Source organism: Schistocerca gregaria, chromosome 3 (genome assembly GCF_023897955.1).
Source record: "Schistocerca gregaria isolate iqSchGreg1 chromosome 3, iqSchGreg1.2, whole genome shotgun sequence".
Taxonomy (NCBI): domain Eukaryota; kingdom Metazoa; phylum Arthropoda; class Insecta; order Orthoptera; family Acrididae; genus Schistocerca; species Schistocerca gregaria.
In genome coordinates, this window is record NC_064922.1 from 556,524,954 (window position 1) to 556,539,033 (window position 14,080).

Sequence of the window (14,080 nt, forward strand, 5' to 3'; positions counted from 1 at the left end):
AAGGAACAGTGTGCTCGATATTTAGATTACTCTTTGTTTAGGCGAAGCACAACTGAACAAATGTTATTAGATATGTGTTAAATATTGAGATAAAGCTTAGGGATTGCGAATAAACTATGATAATGTAAAAACAGAGTATAAGGAATGATAAGTTATTATGGATAGAGAAATATTGTAGCAAACAAACAGCTGTAAGAGTTTAATTAACTACAGAAAAATTGTGGCTCCCTTTAGAAGACATATAGTGGGCTCCACTGTAATATATATATATTGCGAGCACTGAGCTGTATGACCAGGAAAAGGGGGAAATGATATCTATACAACACAAATGAAAAAAAACCTAGATTAAGCTGGCGACATGGAATTATTTTATAGTTCGTTAGGAGACTCAGCTTTAGAAAATATGCTGCAACTAAATGAGTAATATACTGGGCGGTCAGAAACAGTCTGAAATGTTTCTAAGGATGTTGGAGGGAGCCGGGCGCTGGGGAATAACTGTTAAGAAAAAAAATGGATACGTTGCGCCGTTTCCGAGTTAATTAGTATTGAAGTTAGCCAATCAGGCCACTGAGCGCGCTAATTCCAGGGGCCCGCCATAGACGATTAGTGTTAGTTGTTCTCATACCATAGGTGATAGCGCACGAGACTGCCTGGCCTTCGGCTGGGGTTCGATCCCTACTACCGTCCCATGTCCGGTTTATGTATCATTCTCTTGTTCGGTTTTAGGAAACCAAACAAAAAACACCTTGGTGGCACCCTCTCTGGCGGCTACTTAATTCGGAAACGGTGCTACGTATCCAATGTTTTTCTTAACAATTATTTCACAGCACAACCTACCCTGCAGCACCCTTCCAAGCTTTGCACACTGTTTGTAACCACCCCGTACACCGAGTACCGGGCAAGAAATAAGGGTCTGTGTCACACAGTTTGCATTGGCCGTCTACATCTGCATCTACATCTGCTTCTACATCTACAGCCTGCATGTACAGCTGTACTTCACAAGCTACTATATAGGGCGTGGCGTAGGTTACATCCCGTGGAGCTCCAGATTAATTTACCGCCATTCCTGTTACATTTGTGAACGGTGTGTAGGAAGAAAGATTATCGGCACTGTGGTGTAGCAATACTACTCAGACGATTGAAGGCGGTGGTACTGAATCGGATTGGGGAGAAACGATGTTTACGGCACCGCTTGACTAAGAAAGGACTGGTTTATAGGACGCATCCTGCGGCATCAGGAAATCGTCAGTGTGGCAATGTAGGAAAGTGGGGAAGGGGTGTGTCGGAGGAGGTCTGTGTCAAGACAGTCTTCGGAGTCAACCACGATGACAACGACTACAAGAGTCAGTATTGATCGCTTTTCTGCATGTGGAGCAGAAGTGTAACTGGAAAAAGATTTATTTCTCACTCTATGCAGGAGTCATGTGGCATGAGCGTATCAGATTGTGAGCCTTGCGCGGCTCGTGTTCCTTCCAGCAGTGGAGTCAGTCGGGAGGCAGCATCAGTGAAGTCGGGGACGGACAGCCAGTGAGGTGCGGACAGCCAGTGCTCGCAGAACGCTGGCGACACACATGAACTGCTCGACGGAAGGAGATGGAGCGGGACGACCGTTGGTTGGTCGTTCTGTTGGTCGTCGCATCGGGCGACGTGTCTTCGGTCTTTTGACCGTTTCTTGGGTCATCTTGACGGACGTGGGTCGGTTCCTTCCTTGTGCAGAGATGTCGTGGTCAATGGGCATGAGTTACATCTGCATGGTTGGGTCTGAGTCAGTGTGCCCTGGCCGCCGTGTCTCTTAATTCCGAATGGACATCGAGTTGTCGGGTTGGAGCTGCAGTCAGCTTCGGACAGCCAGGACTTGCCCTACCGTTGCCGACACACGTAAATTCAGTGGGAACAAATTGAGTTAGTCGTTCGGTCGGTCGTCTCATCGGACGACGTACATTTGGTCGCCGACCTCTTGTGGAAACTCTCTATGTGTCGAATTGATTCGTCCTTGTTGTTCCACAGTGATTCCTTTCACGATTGTTCGAGTTCTTGTGCTAGTGTGTTTACGTGCAACTGTGTGTAGCTTCTGTGATTTCCACTGAAAAGATGAACGCTGTCTGAGTACTGGAGTAAGCAGTTGGTCGGTTGAAATAAAGTAGCGAGTGTGTCTGGTGGAAGGGAATTGATTAGGCTGTTGGTTGGTTCTTCAGTTGTCCGTAGGTCGTGTTGCCACCCGATTGTTTAGTGTTACGCTTGGCTGCCTGTCTCACCTAAACTGTTGTTAGAGTTTCCTCCCTAGGCCAACCCTTGGAACACTTCTGAGCATCTCTGTTGTTGTTTGTGTTTGTGATTTTATTCGGTCGCAGGTATTGCGCCAGGCCTTCAGCCGTGTGTTAACATTGTCTGTTTTATGTTTAGTATATCGCCTTCAGCCGAACTTCATGACAACTGTTTTTCAGATTAGGCCGTCAGGCATGTTTCATTTAAAATTCTTGTTGCTCAGTATTTAGGCCTTCAGCCGCGTTTGTTTCGGAATCTGTGGTTTTAATATGTAAATCCTTGTCTGTATTGTTTCACTTTAAAAATACTGACTTCTTGAAACTGCCATCAGCTGTGTTCTGTGAATGTTTATCTTAAGATTGTCTTTAATTATTCTTTTCTTAAGATGTTTTGGTTGTACTGTGTAAAGGCTTATCTGTAAAGCCTCTCTTTTATTATGTAAATTTTTTATTGGCCTTTCAGCCGAGGAGTTAACTTGAATTTTCCTTAATATGGTCTTTAGCCGGAACTTGTAAATGCTTGGCTTTTAAGAATTTCCTTAGCTGATCTGAAATATTATCTCGGCCTTTAGCCGAGAAGATATTGTATATAATTTACTTAAGGCTTTCAGCCGTTACTCTAAATCCTGGTGTTTTAAAGCAATCATTTAAACTTATTCTGTAGAAGTTACTTGGGCCCTCAGCCATGAATTGATCTTTGTTTTTTTAAAGAGAAAAATGTGCATTGGTTTGAGGAATAAAGTGTGTGTGTTCTAGTATAACTAACAGTAATTGACTTTGGCCCCTTTCCGAAACCTGATCCATTCTAGCCTGCGAAACCACATTTCAGATTATTTAATTATGCACCAACATGTTGATTAATTTATTCATTCCAGTACACAGATTTAATTTCCAAGTTTATATCTTCAATAGTTGCCGAAAGATAAAATTTTTTCTAAAAACCTGAATTTTCTGTTTTGCACATATACAAAATAATGTGACGTTATAAACTAACATAGAAGTGGTCTACAGGGGGTGGACAAAAATATGGAAACACCACGAGAAATGCATGCTTGAACATAAATGCAGATTCAGACGAAGCCAGCAGGTGGCGCCATTCTACACTCCTGGAAATTGAAATAAGAACACCGTGAATTCATTGTCCCAGGAAGGGGAAACTTTATTGACACATTCCTGGGGTCAGATACATCACATGATCACACTGACAGAACCACAGGCACATAGACACAGGTAACAGAGCATGCACAATGTCGGCACTAGTACAGTGTATATCCACCTTTCGCAGCAATGCAGGCTGCTATTCTCCCATGGAGACGATCGTAGAGATGCTGGATGTAGTCCTGTGGAACGGCTTTCCAAGCCATTTCCACCTGGCGCCTCAGTTGGACCAGCGTTCGTGCTGGACGTGCAGACCGCGTGAGACGACGCTTCATCCAGTTCCAAACATGCTCAATGGGGGACAGATCCGGAGATCTTGCTGGCCAGGGTATTGACTTACACCTTCTAGAGCACGTTGGATGGCACGGGATACATGCGGACGTCCATTGTCCTGTTGGAACAGCAAGTTCCCTTGCCGGTCTAGGAATGGTAGAACGAGGGGTTCGATGACGGTTTGGATGTACCGTGCACTATTCAGTGTCCCCTCGACGATCACCAGAGGTGTACGGCCAGTGTAGGAGATCGCTCCCCACACCATGATGCCGGGTGTTGGCCCTGTGTGCCTCGGTCGTATGCAGTCCTGATTGTGGCGCTCACCTGCACGGCGCCAAACACGCACACGACCATCATTGGCACCAAGGCAGAAGTGACTCTCATCGCTGAAGACGACACGTCTCCATTCGTCCCTCCATTCACGCCTGTCGCGACACCACTGGAGGCGGGCTGCACGATGTTTGGGCGTGAGCGGAAGACAGCCTAACGGTGTGCGGGACCGTAGCCCAGCTTCATGGAGACGGTTGCGAATGGTCCTCGCCGATACCCCAGGAGCAACAGTGTCCCTAATTTGCTGGGAAGTGGCGGTGCGGTCCCCTACGGCACTGCGTAGGATCCTACGGTCTTGGCGTGCATCCGTGCGTCGCTGCGGTCCGGTCCCAGGTCGACAGGCACGTGCACCTTCCGCCGACCACTGGCGACAACGTCGATGTACTGTGGAGACCTCACGCCCCACGTGTTGAGCAATTGGGCGTTACGTCCACCCGGCCTCCCGCATGCCCACTATACGCCCTCGCTCAAAGTCCGTCAACTGCACATACGGTTCACGTCCACGCTGTCGCAGCATGCTACCAGTGTTAAAGACTGCGATGGAGCTCCGTTTGCCAAGGCAAACTGGCTGACACTGACGGCGGCGGTGCACAAATGCTGCGCAGCTAGCGCCATTCGACGGCCAACACCGCGGTTCCTGGTGTGTCCGCTGTGCCGTGCGTGTGATCATTGCTTGTACAGCCCTCTCGCAGTGTCCGGAGCAAGTATGGTGGGTCTGACACACCGGTGTCAATGTGTTCTTTTTTCCGTTTCCAGGCGTGTATTTGACCACGAATGGCACCTTTGCAACCGCCTCAATACGTTGCAAGTGTCCGTCGTGGTCAGAACAGGGTTCTTCGTAGTTAAAAGTGCTTTATGTCGGAGCTAAGTGAATTCGAATTTGGCGGGTTCTTCCGTACCAAGATAAGCAAATTGTCTAGTTTTCTATGAGGCGCCGTAGCGAAGATTTATGCTGCATACGGAGAAAGCGGAAAAATATCGACTACGCCACAACGCAGACGAAAGTGTGTGTTGAGTGATCTAGACGGAAGCTCAATGAAGAGGATTGTGACGAAAAATAAGAGGACAATGACTGAAAAAATCACTGCAGAACTGAATGCCGCATTCGAGAAACCTGTCAACGCAAGAGCAACACGAAGCGGACTCCGTAAGTAATTGACAATTACAGAATGAGCTGGAATTACAATACCTCTCACCTGTGATGCAAATACCACTTAACAGGAAAACATGGTGCCGAAACTATAAAACGTGGACTGTGGAGAAATGGATAAAGTCATTTGGTCGGACAAGTCTTATTTCTCACTGTTTTCAACTTCTGGTCGAGTTTACGTCCAAAGAGTGAAACATGGCGGTGTTTGGATAGCATTTTTGGCAGGCGATGGTGGTATTCCATAGACCCCCAAGGTTACTCCGTCAGGTCGCATTACTGCGAATGATTTTGTGACCATTTTGGCTGATGAGGTCCATCTCATGGTGCCATATTCGTTCCCCAGTGGTGATGGCGATGCTGTGATCAAAGACGATAGAACCCCTGTTAACACAGCTCGCATAATAAAGGACTTGTTTTCTGACCACGAGGATGAATTGTTGCATCTGCCCTGACCACCACAGTCACTAGATCTCAATGTTATTGAGCTTCTGTGGCCTCTTTTGGACAGAAGGAAGTGTGATTGTCCAACACCAACGTCGTTACCTGAACGTTCCACTATTTTCCAGGAATAATGGTGTAGAATTCCCTTTAAAACCGTACAGGACCTGTACTTATCTACTGCGAGATGACTGGAAGCTGTTTTAAATGCCAGAGGGTTTCCTACAGCGCAATGTGGTGTCTATTTAAAATTTCGTTTTTTGAGAATACACAGCATGTAAATATTATGTAAAGGAAAATATGGTCCGTTGTAGGTCTTAACGTAAACATTCTTTATTTACATAACACACATTGTGATCCACATATTTCCAGTATTGTGTACTGAGTTGCCAAGTTGCAGCATTTAGAGTAAGTTCCACTATGTGTCATGTGATGTAACGTTTTTGATATGGATTCAGTCCCCATGTAATAATGGAATATGACGTCTAGCTATATATGAGTAATGTAAAAGAATGCAATACGTAATGCGTGACATCACATGTGGTCTTGAAAATGACTTATCGTTTAGATTAGCTAATCGCACCATTCAAATGAAGAACGCTTACATTACAGCCTACACCGGAGGATGTTTCGTTTTACAATGTTTTGTTTTTGTCGTTTCCATATTTTTGCCCACTCTCTGTACCTTAAGAATTAACCACTTGTTACATGTATGCCGTAAGCTACCGTAAATACAGTGAAGAGACAAAGAAACTGGTAGACCTGCCTAAAATCGTGTAGGGCCCTTGCGAGCACGCCGACGGGCTGTAACACGACGTCGCATGAACTCCACTAATGTCTGAAATAGTGCTGGAGGGAACTGACACCATGAATCCTGCAGGGATGTCCATAAATCTGTAAGAGTACGAGGTGGTGGAGATCTCTTCTGAACAGCACGTTGCAAGGGGTCCTAGATAAGCTCAATAATGTTCATGTCTGGCGAGTTTGGTGGGAAGCGGAAGTGCTTAAACTCAGAAGGGTGTTCCTGGAGCAACTCTGTAGCAGTTCTGGATGTGTGGGGTGTCGCATTGTCCTGCTGGATTTGTCCGTCGGAATGGACTGTGGAAATGAATGAATGCAGAGTCGTCCGCCCCATTAGCTGAACGGTCAGCTCGTTGGAATGCCGCGCACGAGGGCCTGGGCTCCATTCCCGGCTGGGGTGGGAGATTTTCTCCCCTCAGCGATTGGATGTTGTGCTGTCATCATCCTCATTCCATCCCCATTGGCGATGCGCAAGTCACCCAATGCGGCGTCGCACTCAGTAAGACCTGCACTTGGCAGCCGAATTTCCCGCCTGGGAACTCCCGGCCACTGATGCCATACGATCATTTCCATTTTTACCTGTCATAGTCGTATCTAGACGTATCAGGCGTCCCACATCAATGCAACTGTACACGTCCCAGACAATTACAGGGGCTCCACCTGCTTGAATAGTCTCCTACTGACATGCAGAGCACATGGATTTATGAAGTTGTCTCCGTACCCGTACACATCCATCCGCTCTATACGATATGAAAGAGACTCGTGGGACGAGGCAGCATGTTTCCAGTCATCATCAACTCAATGTCGCGCGTTCTATGGCGTCCTGTCACGGTTCGCGCGACTCCTTCCGTCGGATGTTGGAGTCCTCCCTCGGGCATGGATGTGTGTGTGTCCTTAGCGTAAGTTAGTTTGTTAGATTAAGTAGTGTGTAAACTTAGGGACGGATAACCTCGGCAGTTTGATCCCATAAGATCTTACCACAAATTTCCAATTTCCAGCCCAATGTCTGTGTTGACGAGCTCAGGCGAGGCTTAAAGCTTTGTGTCGTGCACTTATCATGGACACATGGATGGGCTTCGGCTCAGAAAGCTGACAATTGTTGATGGCCCAGAATTGAAATCTGCAGCAATTAGCGGAAGGACTGCACTTCTGTAACGCTGAACGATTCTCTTCTGTCGTCGTTTGTCCCGTTCTTGCAGAATCTTTTTTCGGCCACAGCGATGTCAGAGCTTTGATGTTTCACAGGATTCCTCATATTCACGGCACACCCGTGTAATGGTCGTACTGAGAAATCCCCACTTCATCGCTACTTCGGAAACCTGTGTGCCATCACACGTGCGCCGAATATACACCACGTTCAAACTCACTTAAATCTTGATAACCTTCTAGCAGCAGTAACCGATCTAACAACTGCGTTAGATAGCTGTTGTTTTATGTAGGCGTTTCCGACCGCAGCACCGTATTCTGCCTGTTTATATATCTCTGTGTTTGAATACACATGCCTATACGAGTTTCTTTGGCACTTCGTTCGAATTTGTTTATAGTTCATAATAAACATTTGTTATGCTATCAGAATGTATTGTGGATTGATGGCAGAGTGTACATGGAGAATGAATCTTAAAACTGTCTTTAAATAAGTACATAAGTATAAGTCTGTACACAACGGCGTGTAATGAGGACGTGGCTTATGTGTACTTTATAAAAGGCCTTTTTGTAAAACAGTTATTACTTACAAGGGCATGCTGGAAAGTAATGCCTTCGATATTTTTATGTGAAAACTCTTACAGGTTTTTAAATAAAACAAACACTATTAACATTGTACATCTTCATTCTTCATTTATTGCAGTACTCAGTTGCTAGATGGCTCTAAACTGTAGCGTGTACCATGCCGGCGTGTAACGTAACTATGCTGGCGCGTGAGATACAGCGTACCATAATCGAGTTTCGAATTCGAAGAATTCATTCACACATGGAGCACCCTCTCCTTCAGTATGACAATGCGAGACTACTCACGAGCGCTGCGACATTTGCAATAATCCGACGCCTTGGATTCGCTGTTATCGATCATCCCCACACAGTCCCAGCAGACTCTATCCGATTTTCGTCTTTTTCCAAAACTTAAACATCTTCGAGGACTTCACTTTGATAGTGATGATACGTTGCAACCAGTGAAGTTGTGCCTCCGTTAACGAAGTCAAACATTCTACAGCGACGGTATCAACAAACTTTGGGAGAAATGTGTTCGTCGCAGAGTGACTATGCTGAGAAATAGCTAGATATGAAGAATAAAGATATAGAATATTAACGTTTCGTGAGGCATTTCTTTTCAGCACGCCCTCACACACACACACACACACACACACACACACACACACACACACACACACACGCGCACGAACACATTTATAGTTTTTCTGACGTTCTTAGAACATAATAATTTGGACGAAATGTAAAATTAACTGAAAGTTTATAACTACACTACGGGCAGTAACTAGGTATCCAAGGGCACCAACAAAGCTCATTGGCTGTAAGTTGTCTCAGCCAGTTAGGAGGAGAGAGCGCACTCCCACATTCCATAGGCGGTTAAGATACTGTGTGGATGAATTCTCGAGAAAACGGGATCTAGCTTTCATAGAGGAAATATGTATCTCCCGTTAATGCTGAAATTTTAGGGCGGTGCTCTGTCATATAGCTGTGCGAACAACAGCGTGACAGAGGACAGGGTATGGAAGTCGCAACCGTGACTTCCCGATTTGAGTGGATCTAATGATCGCTTTGGTGAACTAAACTTAAACCATGCTTACTATCACTCGTCATATCATACAGCCCGTGCTTAAAGATGTTTGCTTGCTGGAAGTATGGAACATTTTGGTAAGTAAATCGTGCAGTGATTTTATCAAACTAGTTGAAGCCAGGAACTTAAAGGGCACTACTGATCTCCTTCCCCATTCTTTCCTGATAACGTACTTGTGGTCTACCTTCGTTGTCAACGGCACGTTATAGGGTAGTGTTCCTTCCTTCTCCCCTTTTGAAATACTGTGTGAAGAATTTTGACTGTAAACAGTGAATTCTAGTCAGCAGGTCATTTTTTTTTTCAATAACAACGCTGGCTTATAGCAAGAGTGCACAGTTTTAGTGATGTGAACAGAAGAAAAAGTAACAAACTGGTAAGGTATAGGTTTGGTAAGCAGGGCACATGGGCTGCTGGAGTGGAATGCTGACCCAGTTTGATAAGAAAATTTATTTTCACCGCATTAATGAAAATAGACTATTGGTAACTACACAATGATTAATTAGCATTTGCAAATTGCGATGATCTACACCGATTATCCAGTTGCATAAGAGCAATGAGAATAATTCAGAAAAATTTAAAAGAAAAACAGCCTGATGGCCCCAACTTTAAATTAATAAAACATTACTTTACACAAATGTAACTTTACCATAACAATAGATCTGAGCTCACTAGTTGTGAAATTAAGTCAATTATCAGACTTTGTGAATGTGAAAAATAACAATTTGTAAAAGCTATTATGTTTCACAAATACTCAAAATGCGAGTTCTCATAAGTACGTGAATTATGTGTTATGGAAAACATTCGGTAATGTGACATTATGATAGTCTGAAAGACCTGCACAGCAATCAGTACATTCTCGACGTTTGGCGTTCACATTGACCGCACGCCTGAATTCCGTGCTCGAGAGCTCAAGTGACAACAGCAGACTGGAGAGCCTGTGCACGCCAGTAATTGTTTCTAGAACACACGAACAAAGGATTAATACACAATGCACTAAAATCTAAAACCAACAGCCAAGCACTGGGTAGGGCCAAATGCAGGAAGAGATGTTAAAAGTTATAATGTGACAGCCGCAGTTACTATTAAAGCAATAGTTCATTAAACAATCTGCAATGACGTGAAATTTCACTTGATAAATTTATAAATCACAACTAGCCCAAGGTGATAATGACCAATCAATCAGCACATAACGTTAAATGCCGGCCGGAGTGGCCGTGCGGTTCTAGGCGCTACAGTCTGGAACCGAGCGACCGCTACGGCCGCAGGTTCGAATCCTGCCTCGGGCATGGATGTGTCTGATGTCCTTAGGTTAGTTACGTTTAAGTAGTTCTAAGTTCTAGGTGACTGATGACCTCAGAAGTTATGTCGCATAGTGCTCAGAGCCATTTGAACCTATAACCTTAAATACCAAAGCACCATTTGACGGCGCAAAATTGTTAGTATTATAGTTACCAACAAAAAGATAATAATAAAAAAGGAATCGCCTTATATCTGCCAAACTTGTAATTCAAGGTAGATGCAACGGAACCAGGGCACAGCGCAGTTACATGGAGTTACAATGCCAAGTCCAAGCGGTTTAAGGAATGACTAGCGAAAATCAGAGTTGCTACAGGGAGCAGTCACGCCACAAAAGACTCACCATTTAAAGTTAGTCCAGGAGCTCGCTGTTAACACGTACGCCAGGGTAAACTCCCTCTCTCTCCTCAGGATTCGAGACAGACACGACTCTTAAACAGAGCCTATTGACCGCTGACTGCTTCCACACTCCAGTTCTGCTCGCCGCCAGACCCAGCCGACGGAATGTCAACACCGTGCGCCCTCCCAGTGTACCAAGTCACGGCTCACAAACATTAAAATTTGTAGTATAAGCTTTCATCTACATCTACATGATTACTCTGCAATTCACACTTAAGTGCCTGGCAGAGGGTTCATCGAACCATTTTGATACTACTTCTCTACCATTCCACTCATGAATAGCGCGTAGGAAAAAGGAACACCTAAATCTTTCCGTTCGAGCTCTGATTTCTGTTATTTTATATGATGATCATTTCTCCCTACGTAGGTGGGTTTCAATAAAATATTTTCGCATTCGGAAGAGAAAGTTGGTGATTGAAATTTCGTAAATAGATCTCGCCGCAAAGAAAACCGCCTTTGTATATGGGTCTGTAATTCAATGGGTTACTCCTATTTCCTTTCTTGAATATTGGTGTGTCCTGTGCTACTTTCCAGTCTTTAGGAACAGACCTTTCGTAAAGTGAGCGGTTGTATATGATTGCTAAGAAAGGTGCTACTGTGACTGCATACTCTGAAAGGAACCTGATTCGTATACCATCTGGACCGGAAGACTTGCCTTTCTTAAGTGATCTGAGTTGTTTCGCAACACCTAAGATATATACTTTTATGCCACTCATGCTAACAGCTGTTGTGGTTTCGAATTCTGGAGTATTTGCTCCGTCTTCGTTCGTGAAGGAATTACGGAAAACTGTATTTAGTAACTCGGCTTTAGTGGCACCATCATCGGTAACATTTACATCGCTGTCGCCCAGTGACGGTATTGACTGTTTTTTGCCACTGGTGTACTTTACATACGGCCGGAATCTCTTTGGGTTTTCTACCATATTTTGAGATAATGTTTCTTAGTGGAAACTATTAAAAGCGTCTCGCATTGACGTCCGCACTAAATTTAGAGCTTCCGTGAAACTTAGCCAGCCTTGAGGGTTTTGCGTTCTTCTGAATTTGGCATGCTTTTTTCGTTGCTTCTCCAACAGTGTTCTGACGTGTTTTGTGTACCATGGTGGATCAGTCCAGTGTCTTATTAACTTATGCGGTATGAATCTATCTATTGCTGTCGATACTGTATCTTTGAATTTGAGCCATATCCGGTCTACACTTACATAATTAGCTTGGAAGAAATGGAGAAGGCATCAACCGAATTTTTGTCTGCTGTTTTAAATAGATATACTTTGCGTATATTTTTAGTGGTTTTGGTTGATATGGTTATGAGCTTCGCTACAATAACCTTGTGTTTACTAATCCCTGTAACCGTCATGACGCTCTCTATTAGATCAGGATTATTTGTGGCTAAGAGATCAAGTGGTTTTCGCAACCATTTACAATTCGTGCGGGCTGATGAACTAATTGTTCAAAGTAATTCTCAGAGAAATCATTTAGTACAATTTTGGAAGATGTTTTCTGTTTACTACCGGCTTTCAACATGTATTTTCGCCAACAAATAGAGGGTATATTGCAGTCCCCACCAATTATAACTGTATGAATAGGGTACTTATTTGTAATGAGATTCAAGTTCCCTTTGAACCGTTCAGCTATTATATCATCTGAGTCGGCGGTTCGGTAGAAGAAGCCAATTATTATTTTGTTACGGCTGTTGAGTATAACTTCTACCCATAGTAATTCGCAGCAAGTATCTATTTCAACTTCACTACAAGATAAACCGCTACCAACAGACACAAACACACCACCACCTACTTTATTAATCTATCCTTTCTGAACACGGTTTGCACCCCTGTAAAAATTTCAGCAGAATTTATCTCCGGCTTTACCCAGCTTTCTGTTCCTTTAACGATTTCAGCTTCAGTGCTATCAGCGCTTGAAGCTCTGGTACTTTTGCAACACAGCTACGACAATTTACAACTACAATAGCGACTGCTGCTTGGTCGATTCTCGTCGTTTCTTTGCCCTGGAGCCTTTGAGACTGGTGCCCTTTTTGATCTTTCCCGAGACTGTCTCACCTAAAAAAACCGCCCAATCCACGCCACACAGCCCCTACTACCCATGTAGCCGCCCCCTATGTGTAGTGGACACCTGCATTGGAAGCGCGTTCTTATTGCCTATTACTGACTTTAGTATTGTGAATTTATGTTTGAAAGAGTTTCCTTCATTTGCCTGCTGAAACTAGAGGTGATGTGTACAGCAAAATTACAGCAAACCAACACTTAACGATATGAAGTTTAGGGACACGAAAATTGCATTCAGTTTATGTAGGTACAGCTTTTCTGCACTGATCTACATCGTTCGTAGCCCTAAAAAGGGGGCGAATTTGTGGAACATACAAAGATAAGTAAGTATAAGTGGAGAAAGTTTAAGCAAAACGCCTCCGTATGTATACAAGGTGCTTTAATTGAACGTTGTGGCAGTTGCGTAAGAGGTATGCTGCAGTACATAACAGAGTGGTGGAAATTGGTATAAAGGCACGTGGTTATTTGTGGAAAACATGTATATTTACGTATTTGGTATTGCACGCATTTCTCACGCACGGTTCACGACAAAGAAAAACAAAATACATTCACAATTCACCATTAGAACTTACCCAAGTACTTAAAAATTGACGGTCTTTCGGGTAGGAAGGAACGGAAGCTGGTATAAAGGCAGGTCTGCTATATGATGCGCACAGTAACAAAAGTACATTCCTGGAAACTGAAATAAGAACACCGTGAATTCATTGTCCCAGGAAGGGGAAACTTTATTGACACATTCCTGGGGTCAGATACATCACATGATCACACTGACAGAACCACTGGCACATAGACACAGGCAACAGAGCATGCACAATGTCGGCACTAGTACAGTGTATATCCACCTTTCGCAGCAATGCAGGCTGCTATTCTCCCATGGAGACGATCGTAGAGATGCTGGATGTAGTCCTGTGGAACGGCTTGCCATGCCATTTCCACCTGGCGCCTCAGTTGGACCAGCGTTCGTGCTGGACGCGCAGACCGCGTGAGACGACGCTTCATCCAGTCCCAAACATGCTCAATGGGGGACATATCCGGAGATCTTGCTGGCCGGGGTAGTTGACTTACACCTTCTAGAGCACGTTGGGTGGCACGGGATGCATGCGAACGTGCATTGTCC